The sequence below is a fragment of the Chrysemys picta genome, chromosome 14 (genome assembly GCF_011386835.1).
Source record: "Chrysemys picta bellii isolate R12L10 chromosome 14, ASM1138683v2, whole genome shotgun sequence".
Taxonomy (NCBI): domain Eukaryota; kingdom Metazoa; phylum Chordata; order Testudines; family Emydidae; genus Chrysemys; species Chrysemys picta.
In genome coordinates, this window is record NC_088804.1 from 41,385,163 (window position 1) to 41,402,079 (window position 16,917).

At 56.4% G+C, this 16,917-nt stretch overlaps 1 protein-coding gene across 10 annotated transcripts in view; it reads left to right on the plus strand.

The window, feature by feature from the left end:
- The first annotated feature begins 12,894 nt into the window (after positions 1-12,894).
- ACSF3 (acyl-CoA synthetase family member 3) overlaps positions 12,895-16,917 on the plus strand; it is a 112,315-nt gene continuing 108,292 nt past the window's right edge. Inside the window, exons 1-2 of one of the 10 annotated variants that reach the window (XM_065567668.1) lie at positions 12,895-13,096; positions 16,416-16,486. The gene's annotated coding sequence lies outside the window, so the exon portion shown is untranslated. Of the gene's footprint in view, positions 13,097-14,475; positions 14,783-16,415; positions 16,504-16,917 lie in introns of those variants that run through there. The other 9 variants (XM_065567669.1, XM_065567670.1, XM_065567671.1 and 6 more) reach the window with 9 other exon arrangements.

A 16,917-nucleotide genomic window follows, 5' to 3' on the forward strand; every position in this document is an offset into this window, starting at 1 on the left:
GCCGCCGAATTGCCGCCGTAGAATGTGGCGGTAGAGCTGCCGCCGATCGCGATCCCGGCTTTTTTTTATTATTATTATTTATTGATTGATTGATTGGTGCTTGGGGCGGCAAAAACGCTAGAACCGGCCCTGGCCGCCCCAAGCACTTGCTCGCTGCGCCGGTGCCTGGAGCCGGCCCTGGCTCTGGCCTGGGATGCTGGTTCTCCTGCAGCAAGATGGAGCAAGAGCTCCCTTAACCCCCCCTCCCCGCCCCTCCCCGCCGAGTGAAGCCAGGTAATGCAGCTATTAACGGGGGGCAGGTGGGGGCAGCCGCAGGAATTAGCAAGGGATCGTGTTCCAATGGAGCTGTCCCCAGCAACTGGTTTTCCACAGACCCGGGCCGGTGCAGGAGATCAGCCGCGCAGGCAGGTGCGGGGTTAATCTGGTTCATTTAATGACCAGCACCGTCTGCCTGGGCACAATGAAATGCAGCCCTTTACCCCCCGTGTTGGGGAGGGCTGCCCTTCTGCTCACTGCCTGCTCTGTGAGGGGGGACTTGGCATGAGGCTGGCATGCGGCAGTGCCAGGTGAGGGAGAGTCATAGGGGACAGGAACTCTGGGTTCCGTTCCTGGCATTGTGGCAACTCACTCAGTCTCCCTGGGCCTTGGTTTCCCCACCCGTCCAATGCGGGACCTAATCCTTGCTGACCCCCTGGGGTGGGAGGTCGCAGGCTCTAGCCCAGGACTGCAGCAGCAGGGCTGCCTCGGCGCCATCAAAGCCCGCTTCACTCCTCTCGGGGCCTCCCTCGTGCCGGGAGAATCCCCTGCAGGGGAACCGGGACCAGATGCCAGCCCCTGGTGCTGCCAGCGCAATGCAGAGGGGTGGATCAGGGCAGAGAATTGAGCCCAGCAGCCCCCAGTGAACACGGCCCATGGGTGTGACGCACAAACGGCAACGTGGTGGATGGAGGTCAGGGGAGCCCATTGGTGGCTTTTGGATCCCGGGGTGGGTTGTCAGAAGGGGCCTGGAGTGGGGTACCACAGGGGTCTGTTTTGGGACCGGCTCTGTTCAATATCTTCATCAATGACTTAGATATTGGCATAGAAAGTACGCTTATTAAGTTTGCAGATGATACCAAACTGGGAGGGATTGCAACTGCTTTGGAGGACAGGGTCATAATTCAAAATGATCTGGACAAATTGGAGAAATGGTCTGAGGTAAACAGGATGAAGTTTAACAAAGACAAATGCAAAGTGTTCCACTTAGGAAGAAAAAATCAGTTTCACACATACAGAATGGGAAGAGACTGTCTAGGAAGGAGTATGGCAGAAAGGGATCTAAGGGTTATAGTGGACCACAAGCTAAATATGAGTCAATAGTGTGATGCTGTTGCAAAAAAAGCAAACATGATTCTGGGATGTATTAACAGGTGTGTTGTGAGCAAGACACGAGAAGTCATTCTTCCGCTCTACTCTGCTCTGGTTAGGCCTCAACTGGAGTATTGTGTCCAGTTCTGGGCCCCGCATTTCAAGAAAGATGTGGAGAAATTGGAGAGGGTCCAGAGAAGAGCACCAAGAATGATTAAAGGTCTAGAGAACATGACCTATGAAGGAAGGCTGAAAGAATTGGGTTTGTTTAGTTTGGAAAAGAGAAGACTGAGAGGGGACATGATAGCAGTTTTCAGGTATCTAAAAGGGTGTCATAAGGAGGAGGGAGAAAACTTGTTCACCTTAGCCTCTAACGATAGAACAAGAAGCAATGAGTTTAAACTGCAGCAAGGGAGGTCTAGGTTGGACAGTATTTGGTCCTGCCATGCGGGCAGGGGACTGGACTCGATGACCTCTCGAGGTCCCTTCCAGTCCTAGAATCTATGAATCTATGAATCTATGTTTTAATGGCCACCCCGCGCTCAGCTCCATGGCCTAGCGGCTGAGTGCACTGATTTCCGAGAGAGCCCAGTAGGCCTGACACCCGCACGCCAGGTCACTATATAGATGGCGTGACTCCCACAATGCACGCAGAGGGCAGATAATGCAATGGGGGGCGTGTGCCGGGTGTACCAAGCCCGCACTGGGCCGCCAGGGCCGACCAATCATTGTGGGCCCAGGCGGCCTCGCCCCCCTGCCCCTGCTGCACATGCTCCAGGTGGAGAAGCCGGATAAAAGGAGGCAGCGCAGCTCAGTTGGGGAAGGGCGACAGAGGAGGAAGGACGTACCCAGCCGGTTCCTGCGACACTCCTGGTGGTAGAGCCCGAAGACCCGGGCGACGCTCCAGCGACTCGCCGACGGCGGACACAGCCGGAGAAGCTCAGGAGGCTGGTGCCTGCTCTGTCCCAGCCAGGGCCGGCTCCAGGGTTTTGGCCGCCCCAAGCAGCCAAACAAAAAAGCCGCGATCGCGATCCAAGCGGCAATTCGGCGGAAGGTCCTTCGCTCCGAGCAGGAGTGAGGGACCGTCCGCTGAATTGGCGCCGAACAGCTGGACGTGCCGCCCCTCTCCGGAGTGGCCGCCCCAAGCACCTGCTTGGTAAGCTGGTGCCTGGAGCCGGCCCTGGTCCCAGCCCAGAGGGAAGTAAGACCCACAGACTTTGCTTTGCCCCACCCAGGGGCCACAGACTGACTGAGGTTTTGCCCTGCCCAGGGGGCTAATTGCCTGCCCCAGCCAGGAGGCTGCAGGGCTCCAGACTGCTTGTTTGCTGTGCCTGCCCCAGGGCCCACTTGACTCGAATCACCCGCTTAACAGGGAATCTCAATGACTGCGTGGCAGGGTGTACCAACCCCACACTGGCCCGACAGGGGCACCCCAACTCGACACGTAGGGCCCCCCTCACAGGGAGAAGCAGCTCTGGGAAACGTTTCAGGCTTGTTTCCTCTTCATTTGTTGGGGGGAAGGAGGGAGTTTCTTCCATGCTACCGCTGACTTTCCAGCCCAGTGGCCCTGACCCTTCACAGGTGTTTTTTCAAGATGCTGGAGCCGGGAATTCCCTGGGGGAATTGTCCGTGCGAGGAGCTTGGTGCTGCACAAGTCCGTGCGTAAGTCGTCTCTGCCCAGCGTGCGCCATCCCCTGGGAGTCAGGCGCCGTTCTCGCTCCCAGTGCGGGGCTGCTGACACACGTACATACACGCTGGGAAAGGCCTTCGGGCCCCCTCAGGCGAGGGTGCTGCCCACAGAGCATGGTGCCAGCGGGGGGACGCTCCCAAACGGGATGCCACAGCCCTGCTGGGGCTGCGCTCTGAGGACAGGGGAGCCAGTGAACCTGCATCCGTGTATCTGGCACGTTCCCAGTATTTGAGCCGGGTGTCTCTGTGCCGCGTGGTCCCAGCCGTGTGCCCGCCGAGCCGGCCGTTCCCGGTTCCGTTCATACGGGGCCCCTGCCACTGCTCAGGCTGATTGTCTGTCATCGTATTTCCTGCTGCTGCCTGCCCCCCCCCCCATCACCTCCTTCCCCCTCTCTTTGCTCCACACAGATCCTAGGGACAGGCTAGACTCTCCGGGGGCTGTGTGGGCTTGAATAGCCTGATCAACATGCCAGCCAAGGTGACACACGGCTGCCTCCAGATGTTGGGAGCTGTCTCCCCATCCGGCCAGGAGAGGCCAACGGCACGAACTGGCCTTGGGCTCATTTCCCCAGCCCAGCCAGGCGCGTGTTGCAGGGTCTGTCTAGGACCTGCTCACCATCCCTGCTGCAGGTCTCTGCCGACGTGGCCGGGGTAGGTCCTCACGCCCTCACTCGGCTCCATGGGGAAAGGCTCACCCGGCCCGCTCAGTGATCACTGCTCCTGGGGAGACCTGGGAGCTGGCAGGGTTTGCTCCCACCTGGTGTCCATCCCAAGTGGCATGGCCCCATCTGGCCCCAGCACACCTCCAGCCCCCCTAGCCTCCGTGCGATTTGCTTGGCTCCTGGGCATGCTGTGAATCTTTGGGTTCCCCGCCGACAGCGGGAGCTGGGCCCGACACACTGCACGGTCTTGCCAGCCTGTATCGCTTCGTATCGAGTGCAGCTGGCGCCCCGGCTCTTTGCCTGCCTGCTGGGCATGAGGAAGAGAGACCTGCACCAGCAGGGCTGGCTCTTGCGGTGAGACGGCTTTTCCACACTCAACTGATGCCCCGCTGCAGTGACCCCCTTAGACAGCCTGGGATTTTTCAGCCCAGTCCTGTTCCCGAGGCTACCGGCTCTGGGTAGAGCTGTCCCGGGCTCAGACCCATCTCCATCTCACTCCAGAGTGAGAGCCCCTGGCTGACGCTAGCATGCCAGCTGAGCACCCAACGCTTGTAGCCTTGTCTGTTCCTAACCCACCCCTCACCGGGGTGTCTGGTCTCCCAGTGCCCCCGCTACATGTCCCATCAGGACAAAAGCTGACAATGCGGGAGTGGAATGAAGCTGGGAATAGGCCTGAAGGAAGCTAGGCCATGGAGGTGAACCCCACAGGAACCTGCAAACCACAGCCGATCCCTGTGGGAAAGGACAGGCCAAGGGCTGGGAACCTCTGTGGGAAATGCAGCCTCTGCTGAATGGAGACAACCAAGAAGTGCGTGGCAGGGAATTGCTGAGCTGTGGCCCGGATTACCCCAGAGGCAGCGTCCTCGACTGCCGCTTCCACTGTAGCTGCACGGAAAACTCCAGGGTAGTCGTTCATCTTGAACAAATTGTATCCTGCAGTGTAAGTACCGGAGGAGCCAGGAGGCTGGGGCAGCTCCTGGGAAACTGGACTCGGGTTGGCTCGCATCCGTGGGCATGGAACGCTAGGCCTGGGCGGTGTGATCTGCAAGCCTCCGCTCGCACCAGAGGAGCCTGCGTTTCTAAAGCCGGAGACCTTGAGTTCCCGTCGCCCAGAGCAGCCTGTTGGGCACAGCAGTGTTGCCACGGCGGTCTCTGTGCCACATGGAGCTGCTGGCATCACGGGGGTGCAGCGTGAGTCTATTCCAGCCAAGGCTATTCCAGGCTTCCCAAGGGATCCTTGACCAGAGAAACTCACAACCACGAAGCGCCTCTCTGCCCCAGGACACCTGCTCGTTAGTGTAAACGGCATTGTGATCAATTTTCAGGCTGGAGGAGGAGCAAACCTGGGAGGGAACGCAGCAGCGCCATAGGCCCGGAGGACAGAGTCTGAACGTGTTATCCCACACACGAAAGCACCCTAGATAATCAAGTGGGAGAATTAACCAAGGCGCCACCTCTGTCCTGTAACAGTGACTCGCTTAATGCTGTTCTAGCGTGAGCTGGCATGCAGTCAAGCATCTCTTTTCTGCAGAGATGGTCTGGACTGGGACTGGGACACGGAGCGGTGACGCTCTGCCGGGAGAAGGGAAGCACACAGCGAAAGGGTCTGAGAGCGTCTGTGTTGCAGCAGCTCCTGCTGATGGGGTGCAGAGGGCAGACGCTGGTGAGGCCGGGAGGCCAGCAAAGCCGTTCTCCTGTCTATTAATGGCAGAGATTCAACGACCTTGAAACACAGCAGTGGAGAGTCACAGCAACGGGATCAGTGTTTTTCTGCAACAAGCCCTTTTCCCCCAGCCTGGTACAACTTGAAGCAAGCCCGGTTCACGAGCAGCACTGTCTGCAGGGTCCTACGGCCCGGCGCGCTAGTCGCGGTCGGAATGCAGTACTGAACGACGTGGGTGCAAAATGCACAATGACCCCCGATGGGGAGTAAAGGGAGACTATCCATTCGATGTAGCCAGGGCCGGGTCCGGGCAGCAGCGCAGCAAGCAGGTGCTTGGGGCGGCCAGCGGAGAGGGGCGGCACGTCCAGCTCTTTGGCGGCAATTCGACGGAGGGTCCCTCAGTCCGTCTCGGAGGGAAGGACCTGCCTGCTGCCCAAGTGCCGCTGATCGTGGCTTTTTTTTTTCCCCGCTTGGGGCGGCACAAACGCTGGAGCCGGCCCTGGATGTAGCGCCTGGGATGGTGAGTCAGGACTCCTGGGTCTTGTCCCAGCTCTGCCACTGACTCACTGGGCAACCTTGGGCAAGTCACAGCACGGCTCTGTGTCTCAGTTTCCCCATTTTGAAAATGGAGACGATGTCTCCCGACCTCACAAGGGGCCGCGGTGGGGTTAAAACCCAGGAATGTGCTTTGAGATCCTCCGGTGGGCGGTGCTAGAGCCAGACAAAGCACTGTCTTCGGGTTTGTCTTGTAGGCGTGTGTGGAGCGCAGAGACATGGCGGTCAGAACCCGGCCCCAGGCCAGGGACAGCCTATGGCCTCTCAGAGCCTCCTTCCAACTGCAGCCATGTTCCATGGGGTGTTCTCCGTACGCCAGGCTGCGCGTGCTGGAGGTGCAGATGGTGACACGGCGCTGAATTAAGGGCCGCGCACGTGATCTCTGCCAAGGGATCCCCACCCAGAGAGGGGGATTTGGGGAAAAAAGACAGGCTTTAAAGCGTCTGCAATATTTGGAAACAAATCAAATTTCCAGCTGCGCGGAGCTGCCTTCGTAGCCACAGGTAGTTGATAAAGCAGCCCTGCCTGGCATCCCAACTGGCACTCGGAGAGAGAAAACCCGCGCGCAGCTGCTTGCAGAGCTGGCAGATGCGCCCGACGTGCCATGTGTGTGAAAACAGAGGCTGAGTCTCGAAAGCACAGGGCCTTGCCAAGTCCGCTCTCATCTGCCGTGCGACACATGTTCTGGCACTCGAGCAATTTCCCCTATTAGGTTTCCTCTCGTCACACAGCAGAAGAAGGTTCTCCCTGAGTGGGCGGGCAGGGGAAGCCGCTGTTTGCGCTGAGTGGACCCACTCGGTTGGGACACACCCTGCCATCAGCAGGAGCAGCCCCCCCCACACTTCCTCTGCCTGTAACCCACTGCTGATTTAGCTACCTACCCCCTGTCTGAGTAGGGGGGCTCCACTCACCTTGCCCTCCCCCCTCACAGGAACACTCACCCCCCCATTCCTTCCCGCTCTGGGCTCCCCAGCTGCCACTAATCAGCCAGCTCCTGGATTTGCAGCCTGGCTCCCCTAGTGCTTTTTGCATTCGCCGTCCTCTGCTTGTTCTCCGGTGGCATCTCCCCTCCCGCCTGCGTATGCCTCCCCACCCCGCTGCAAAGGCGCTCTCCCTCTTCCCCCAACGGCCCTCCCCCACGTAAAGCGACTTTCAGCGTTCGCCCAAAGGACCCTGTAAAAATACACCTTCCTCTAACAACGGTGCTTTCTATGGTGATAGGGGCTAGTGGCTCGGGTCCTGTATAAGCCCAGTCCCTGCCCCGGAGAGCTTCCAGTCTAAACAGGCAAACGTCCCAGTAACACACAAGCAAAGCGCCAAGGGGCTCCTGATTTACCTACTTTCTGTTGTTGTTGCCCCATTCCTCTGCCCCGGCCCATCGGCCAGCTGGCTCCCCCAGTGCTGCCCCAGGAGTCGCTCTTTGCAGCCTGTTCACGTAGAGACTTTTGTTATCTCTTCACATTGTATTTTCATTCGAATCAGGTGGGGCTCAACCCCTCGCAGCTCCCGTTGAGAACTGGTCAATTCTCACCTCCCCCAAGCACAGCGCTCTAGGCGCTTGCCCCTCGGCACCGCTGGGCCTTAGTGTACTAATCACGCCAGAAGCGGGGTGATGACAAATTGCCCAGGTGGTGGGGATTTCCCAGGGGGTCACGCTGTCTCCATGGCAGCCTGGGTCAGACTTGTTTATTCCCTTCAGCTCCAGAATTCTTTTAATTCCTAGGCAGAAAGAGCCCGTCGCGCTCTCTCGCTCTTGGTGCTAGTGATCCCAGGGACGTGGGCTCTTGCTGAAGGTGCTGGCTGGCCTGGACAGCTGGATGGGCTTTGCATGAATCCTACCAACTGGAGCCTGTGTGTCTACCACTGGGCACAGCTCTCTTGTCCCTCATTGGCTCTGGAAGGCATCAAGTGTCCTTGGTAGATGATTCCTGCCAAGTGTAGCAGCTACAAACCCAGAGCCTGATTTGGCTTTGACTTGCAGAGTTGCCTGTTTCTCACAGCGGGGCGGGCGGGGAGGGCATGAGGCTACTTTGGCGGAGCTGTGATGGAGTTCTCGAGGTGGTTTGGTAGCTGGGAAAGGGAATTAGGATGCACAAGGAGAGCTGGGCAAACAGGGCAGGGGGTGAATGGGATCTTGAGTGGGAGAGGAGGGTCCCTGCTTGGATGTTGCATACAGGCTCAACCTCCGCACCCTGAGGGTTAGACATGGAAGAAGTTGTGTTTGGCGCAGTCACAGAGGAGCCAATTTGCTTTTCTTTCCGAAAAGGCTTGGTCTGAAGACAGCCAGAGATGGCAAATGCTCCATTCCCCTCGCAGGTTTGTTCCAGTGATTAGACACCCTCACTGTTCAAAATGTGCCTTGTTTCATATTTGAATGTCTCTGGCTTCAGCTTCCAGCCATTGGTTCTTCTTACGCCTTTCTCTGCTAGCGTAAAGAGCCCTTTATACCTGGGATTTTCTCCCTGTAAAGGTCCTTAGACGCTGTAATCAAGTCTCCTCTTGATCTTCTTTTTGATAAACTAACCATTGAACGGCTTAAGTCTCTCTCTGTAAGGCATTTTGTCCAGGCCTTGAATCATTCAGTCTTGCATTCCTGAGTCCCACCACACCAGATTATAAGGCCTGGGGCAAAGCTTTGAGAGATCTGCTCCAGCATCTGCCTCCATAACCTGTCTCCTGCCAGCGATGCATGACAAGAGGTTAGTCAGTTGCCTTCCAGAAGTGGCCACTCATTATGGGCGCCTCCCTTTTGGAGATGTCCAGCCTGAGATACCTAGGCCTGGAGCTGCAGGTGCTCGGCACTTCGGAAAATCAGGCTCTGGCTGTCTCTAAAAAGATGAAGTGGAACTGGAGAAAGAGGGCCAGGCTTTGGGAAGGTCCTAGTGTGGTGGGACTCAGGAATGCAAGACTGGGTCAGGCTGCTATTCTCAGACTTTAGGGCCTCAGCAGGTAACAGCAGCCTCTCAGCATGTTTCGTAAAGATCTTTCTCTTACAACTCCGCCTGCCTGCCACATCGGTCATTGCTAATGCAAATGTCTCTAGTAGGGCACCCCCAAGTACTGCCACAACCAAAATCGGTGCCCACTTTGGAGAATGTTGGCCCCGGTAGCCATGTAGCGCAGGAGTCAGATGAACTGGGAAGCCAAAGGGAGGATTTGGGCTTTTCCACTGTAGCATACGAAGAAGTGGAAGGAAGGCACCTGCAGCAGATGCTACAGGGATGGGTGCACTGGAAGTGCTGCGTTGGCTCGGAGGAGACTCATTCCACACACAAGTGTTTTAGTCACTGGCGAGGGCAGGAAGCCGAACTCCGGAAATGCAGAATCAAAGTGGAAAGTGAATTTGCCGCCAGCCAAGGCCCCCAGCACTCGGGGATCATTATGACGAAGGTGTGAGCTGGGAAGGAAAGAGTGAGCTCATCCCACCCAGCACACTGACTGCCTCTGGAGACTCAGGGCATTCAGTTTAGAGAGAAGCATCCACTGCACTCAGCCACCCTCCTGCCCGTGGCAGGTACTCACTGATGGGGGGCCAAGTAAATACCCTCCTTTTCTTTCTGCAACTGGTTTCAGCTCCCTCCTCCTTTAGCCTAATAGTCAGCCGCCCATTGCTGCCCCCCACCTCCATCCCCGGTCATGACACTGGCAGCCATTACATTTGAAAAGGGAGCTAACGCTCAGTCTGCAGCAATAAGTATCAGTTTGGGGGAAGAGAGAGAGAATTCAAAGCCATCTGTTAAAGGGTGGTTAGGAACGAGACTCTGAGGAGATGCCATTGTGGGGCTCCCAGTGAGTCTCTTCCGTTGGGGTCCAGCTCAAATCCCTTTTACAGCAGTTTTTGTTTTAAAGGATTCTGCAATCAGCGCTGAGTGGAGAACGTTGCACCCAGGGTCTGAGCCAGAATAGAATTCAGGTCACCTGCCTTGAGCTGGATTGGCTCTGCAGGGCTAACCAACATAAAATGGTTTTGTGTCAATAAAGCAGAAGTAACTGACAGACTCACTGGGAGTAGATCTAGTAAGAATGAGAGACAGGCCAGATTCTGCAGCCCTTACTCACACCGACTAGCAGGGCCGGCTCCAGGCACCAGCTTCTCAAGCAGGTGCTTGGGGCGGCCGGTCGGGAGAGGGGCGGCAGGTCCAGGTATTCGGCAGCAATTCGGCGGACGGTCCCTCACTCCGGCTCGGAGTGAAGGACCTCCCGCCGAATTGCCGCCACAGATCGCGATCGCGGCCGCGGCTTTTTTTTTGGGGGGGGGGGGAGTTTGGCTGCTTGGGGCGGCCAAAACCCTGGAGCCGGCCCTGCCGACTAGCACTTACTCAGATCCAGTGAGGGACATTTGTAAAAAGAATAAATATTTGCATGTGACTTAGACTCTTGCTGCTTCTCTGTCTCTGTCTCTGTCTCTATCTCTCTCTACATATAAAATGTATCCATGAGATTGTTTGTGGTGTCAGGTGCAATCTCAATTGTTAAACATGAGATCTGGCTGCAGTCTGTATTCTTGGAGACTGAGTGAGGGAGTGTGTGTGGGAGACTGTGTATTCTATCCTATTCTGGTTTTTGTAGGTTTTTAATACTGCACTCATCACTGTAGTATCTAGCGCAGGGGTCGGCAACGTTCGGCACGCGGCTCGCCAGGGTAAGCACTCTAGCGGGCTGGGCCAGTTTATTTACCTGCTGACGCGGCAGGTTCGGCGGATCGCAGCCCCCACTGGCCGCGGTTCGCTGTCCCGGGCCAATGGGGGCGGCAGGAAGCGGCGCGGGTGAGGGATGTGCTGGCCGGGGCTTCCCGCCGCCCCCATTGGCCCAGGACAGCGAACCGCGGCCAGTGGGGGCCGCGATCGGCCGAACCTGCCGCGTCAGCAGGTAAATAAACTGGCCTGGCCCGCTAGAGTGCTTACCCTGACGAGCCGCGTGCCAAACGTTGCCAACCCCTGATCTAGTATCTTCCAGCTATGTATTAAGCAGGGTGACTAATATTTGTGACGTGTTTGTTCTCTCATCCTCTCCCCTAGAGGAGAAGTATGTACAGTGGATTGGTTTGGAATTGTTTTATTAGATACAGTATACCATTTGTGCATTATTTCTAATTTCTATATACCCACAGATGCATATGTCACTCTATGTTTACATTAGAGAAGCCAAGGCCAAAGGAATGCACCTTGTCCTAGGAGTGGAAGTTTTGTGATGGTCCTTAGTTCCTGGGGGAGTTCATTCCCCCATGTTGCAAAAAGCACTGTCTCCTGCACAAATAAACTTACCTTAACTGTAGTTCCATTGTGCCAGAGGAGTGAAGTTGTCAACGTGGCAACAGGCTACCAACAGTGAGTCCTTGATCTGCAAAGCACCACACAGAGGGCTCCCAAAAGAGACTGCAAAGTTAGCATTTGATTTGATTTGTACAGATCATTTTAGTAAAATATAAACACCTGTTAGCTTTGCTGAAGTAGGAAGATTCTGTTTAGAAGACGTCCTCATTCTCCCAACCCTGCATGGCATATGGTGGCACCTGTAATGTTGTTTGCTCTGCTTGCCACTGGCATTCCATGACATTTGTAGTCAGGCATGCAATTCCATGCTTGCATGAAAAATGTTGTTCTCCAGGTGACCTCACACATACGGTGCAGGAGAGGTTGTTCTACAAAATGGTGTCCTCCGTGCACATTCGGGGACTGGACAGAATCATCCCCTGGGCACAGCTGGCTTGGGCATGCAATGTGTGCCTTGCATACGCAGACGGCCTGCCACCATTGCTTGCTAAGATTGTTTCCCTGCCTGGAAAAAGTAAAAGGTGGAGTTTCGAGGGTCTGTGATTAAAATAAAAGTTCGGTGTGTCGAAGGATGCTAGTATAAAAGTTGTGCCCTAACGAGGAAAAGCTCCAATTGTTATTTGAGTGGGGGGTGGGGGGGGGTTCTGCACTGCTTTTGGATTAGTGTTAGCAGAGTTGAATAGTTAACATGTTGCACCTTCTCCAAGGTGCAACGTTGTCAAATTTACACTCTCCAGGTCGATTTCCCATGTTCTTGGCTGTCTGCTTCTCCTTCGCACGTGCTTTGCACTGGGTCTTTACACTGTGGTTTTCACCTCCATTGTTTGACACCTGCCACTGCTTCTCTATTTAATCCACTTGTAAATGTGTCTTACAGATGCCATTCTGTTCCCAGTCCACAGAGGATCTGAGTTTTGTTACAGCCCCACCCTGCTAGCTTTAGTTCAAGCCATTTAACAGCTTGTGTTTTTAGTTCTGGATGGCCCACTTCAGTTCCCGGTATGTCAGCGGCCATCACATCTGCAGGGCAGGATATGTTCTCAGGTATTCCCTTTACATCTCTATGAGCCTCCCCAGAAACTTGAATGCAAGTTTGGGATTTGGGAACAATTCCACTTAGAAACCATTTTCAATAAACTTGTGGGGTCTAGGACCGGGTCACTCCCATGGAGGCTCATCCTCTGCCCCCATTTGTCTGTTTTATTCAGCTGCTGCATCCTGTCTGCCTGCCATGTACATGGGGAGCTCTCTGGGATAGGGACCATCTTCTTTGTTACATGGGGGCACAGGGTCTGGCACAATAGATCCCTGGTCTTTGCTTGGTTTTCCTAGATGCTACCATAATACAAACAGTAATGGTCACTGCACACATGTCTCAAGGGTGGGGGAAGGCTCCTGATCGGGCATTACTGGCAGGAGAAATTTCTACCCCAGAAAGTGACTTGCCCTGGGACGGTCTCGGAGGGGCTCAGGCCGGCGGGCAGGTTGCAGAAGCTCATTGTGATGTAACGTGGGCGACCAGAGAGCGAGTGTGAAAAATAAGGACAGGGGGATGTGGGGGGTAATAGGCGCCTCTGTAAGACAAAGCCCTGGACATTGGGGCTGTCCCTATAAAATCCGGACATCTGGTCCCCCTTGGTGGGGCTGCAAGGTGATGCCAGCCCCACCCTCGAAGGGCTGTGATGTCACAGTAGTGACGTCACATAGAAGTGACATCACAGGCGGGGGCGTGTCACCCGATGCCAGGGCCTGGGGCGGTTCGCGCCCCCTCCTCCAGCCCCGCTCAGCTGCGGCCCTCGGCTCCACGTGCTGGGTCCACCCGCGCCGGAACCGCCGGCGGCGGCGCCTGGTTTCCGCGGGGACCCACTTCCCGGACGGACCCGACCCCGCGGGACGCGGCCCGGCAGGTGAGGCCCGGCCGCCACCCCCTCGCCCCAGCCCCGCCCCCGCCCCATCTCCCCAGGGTGCCCTTCCCTAGCGCCCCCCCCCCCCCCGGCCCCGGAGCGCCTGTCCACCAACCCCCCCCACCTCCTCCGGGGTGCCCGCCCTAACCCCGCCCCCATCTCCCCAGGGTGCTCTTCCCTAGCCCCCCCCGGCCCCGGAGCGCCTGTCCACCAACCCCCCCCACCTCCTCCGGGGTGCCCGCCCTAACCCCGCCCCCATCTCCCCAGGGTGCCCTTCCCTAGCGCCCCCCCCCGGCCCCGGGGCGCCTGTCCACCAACCCCCCCCCACCTCCTCCGGGGCACCTTCCCCATCTCCCCAGGGTGCCCTTCCCTAGCGCTCCCCCTCCCCCCCGGCCCCGGCGTTCCTGTCCACCAACCCCCCCCACCTCCTCCTCCCGAGCCCCTCCTCATCTCCCCAGGGTGCCCTTCCCTAGCGCTCCCCCGGCCCCGGAGCGCCTGTCCACCAACCCCCCCCACCTCCTCCGGGGTGCCTCCCCCATCTCCCCAGGGTGCCCTTCCCGAGCCCCTCCCCCCCCCCGGGCCCGGGGTGCCTGTCCACCAACCCCCCTCCCCACCTCCTCCGGGGTGCCCTCCCCCATCTCCCCAGGGTGCCCTTCCCGAGCCCCCCCCCCCGGGCCCGCGGTGCCTGTCCAACCCCCCACCTCCTCCGGGGTGCCCTCCCCCATCTCCCCAGGGTGCCCTTCCCTAGCGCCCCCCCCCCGGGCCCGGGGTGCCCTCCCCAGCCCTGCCCCCATCTCCCCAGGGTGCCCTTCCCTAGCGCCCCCCCCGGCCCCGGAGCGCCTGTCCACCAACCCCCCCCACCTCCTCCGGGGCACCCTCCCCCATCTCCCCAGGCTGCTCTTCCCTAGCGCCCCCCCCCCCCCCGGGCCCGGGGTGCCTGTCCAACCCCCCTCCCCACCTTCTCCGGGGTGCCCTCCCCAGCCCTGCCCCCATCTCCCCAGGGTGCCCTTTCCTAGCGCCCCCCCCGGCCCCGGGGCGCCTGTCCACCCACCCCCCCACCTCCTCCTGGGCACCCGCCCCAGCCCTGCCCCCATCTCCCCTGGGTGCCCCCATCTCCCCAGGGTGCCCTTCTTCTAGTGCCCCCGCGGCCCCGGGGTGCCTGTCCAACCCCCCTCCCCACCTCCTCCGGGGCGCCCTCCCCCATCTGCCCAGGTTGCCCTTCCCTAGCGCTCCCCCCGTCCCCAGGGTGCCTGTCCAACCCCCTTCCTTCTTCGGGGTGCCTGCCCCAACCCCGCCCCCATCTCGCCAGGGTGCTCTTCCCTAGCGTGCCCCCCCCCCGGCCCTGGGGTGCCTGTCCACCAACCCCCCTCCCCACCTCTTCTGGGGCACCCTCCCCCATCTCCCCAGGGTGCCCTTCCCTAGCGCACCCTGGTCCTGGGGTGCCTGTCCAACCCCCCACCTTCTCCAGGGCACCTGCCCGAGCCCCATCTCCCCAGGGTGCCTGTCCACCAACCCGCCACCTCCTCCTCCCAGCCCCATCTTCCCCACGGTGCCTTTCCCTAATGCCCTCTGCCCCCGGGCTGCCTCCCCAGACGTGCCTGCGCACCCCTCCTGGGGGTGGGCTGCTCCAGCAGCTGCATCTGGCTGCGGCCTTCAGTTTTCCACGTCCTGCTGGTTGGGTGCTGGGGGGTCAGTGTGGTTGCTGATCGGTGCTGTCCATGTGCACTAGAGGGTCGGGGGGGGGGGTTGTCCATCTGTTTGTGGGGGGGTTGTGGGGTGCAATTGGTGCTATCTATATGCTCTGGGGAGTGGAGGGTGTGCAGATTGGCACAGTGCATGTGCTCAGTGCTTGCATGGAGGGGGATACACCAGCCTCAGGGGGCCTGACTTCCATGCAAATAAACTATGGAAACAAACAGTAACACTGAAAATACAAACTGTTTTGAAGTTTTTCACACCTCTTTAAATAAATCCCACCACCCTGAAACCACTTCCTCCAGTCACAATATGCCCACCCACATCTTCCTTCTCCTCTATCTGGGGGAAATACTCCCTCATTTTCCTGATCCACATTGAATAGTAGTCCTTTGGGATTTGTTGAGTTGTCTAAATTTCTGGATGGAAGTGCTGACACAGAGCTGTTTGGAAAGTTAGGAAGTTTGAAAGCATCTGGTCTTTCTGCAGACAACAGATGTGAGTTTCTGTTAGTTTGATGGAAGCGGTCTTTTCACACACTTCAGAGCAGCACACGCTAACTCCATCAGGTGATGCAGAGGTAGACAACCTGCAGAATGTTATCTGGTGGTCTGTGTGCGCTTCTGGTTTGATTATGCTTTCTGGGACAATGGGGCACACTCCTTTTGCAAGATTAGTTACAGTGGCAAGAGCTGATCTTGGAAGAGATGCAGTGATAACCACGTGTCTGAGGTCAGGATCAGACCCTTTGACTAGCTCAGCAAAAAGAGTGTTGCTCAAGTCATCTAGTGTGTTTTTATAATTACAGATATATTTATACTGTGACCAAAGTGAGATTAGATAATGGGGATTTGTAGAGACACATTTGAAAGAGGGGTGAATTAGAGATGGAATAGCGAGGAATGATTTAGGAAAATTTTAAGCAAGAGATAAATTTCTTAGCAGTGAGGGAATTTGTGCACTGGCATGATCTTTCTTCATAGGGTGTAGCTGGACCACTCTTCCTAGAGATGGTTGAGGGGTGACTCAGGGCCTAGGAATGACTGAGGTCGCTGCGTGATAGTTTGTATCCAGTCTCCAACAGTCATAGGTGCTAGAGATGCCTCAAACCTATGTTACTTTGTCACCTTGTCCATTCCCAGAGATCAGAGCAAGATTGTGTCCTGGAAGATATCTTCTGGGGTTTTGTGTGGTCTAGTTTCAAACATCTAAAGCAGGGGTCGGCAACCTTTCAGAAGTGGTGTGCCGAGTCTTCATTTATTCACTCTAATTTAAGGTTTCGTGTGCCAGTAATACATTTTAACATTTTTAGAAGGTCTCTTTCTATAATATATAACTAAACTATTGTTGTATGTAAAGTAAATAAGGTTTTTAAAATGTTTAAGAAGCTTCATTTAAAAATAAATTAAAATGCAGAGCCCCCCGGACCGGTGGCCAGGACCCGGGCAGCGTGAGTGCCACTGAAAATCAGCTCGCGTGCCACCTTTGGCACACATGCCATAGGTTGCCTACCCCGATCTAAAGCAATGGGCAGTGTTTTCTGTATACATCTGAATCATAAACTGATGGTAAAATGGGTTTTTATAGCTTAAAGTTGCTGAGCCAGTTCTCTTTTTTGCTCCTTCAGAAGCGGCCGTGCTTCAGCATACGAAAGAGAAGAGTGATTATGGTGTGTGTTGTGCAAGAGGAAGAATACGGGTAAAACTGTAAATAATGTGAGGGCATCTGTAGAGAAGCTGTGGCTTGCAAGGAAATAATCCACCAGTTATTTTAATGCTATGCTTAATTTCATTTTAACCAGTATGTTATTTTCCTCCTGAAAGGCTGCACGGTAGCATCATCTGAAATAAGTGACAGGTTTCCACTTTAAATCCCAGCAGGTTTCCTAAGAGGATTTATACTACCATTTAGTCTACATATTGTTAGTGGTCAGATGTGAACAATACATGGTTATTAGTGTCTTGGAAAATGAACTGACATTGATAAATCTGTGACAGTTACCCAGTTACTTTGCATTGTATTGTGGCTCCATTAGCATTCTGAGATCACCTGTGTTTGTTTTTTACTCCTAATTTGAGAGATGTGAGGCTGGCTCCTGTTTTCCTACCTTTAGAAATGTAATTTCTGGC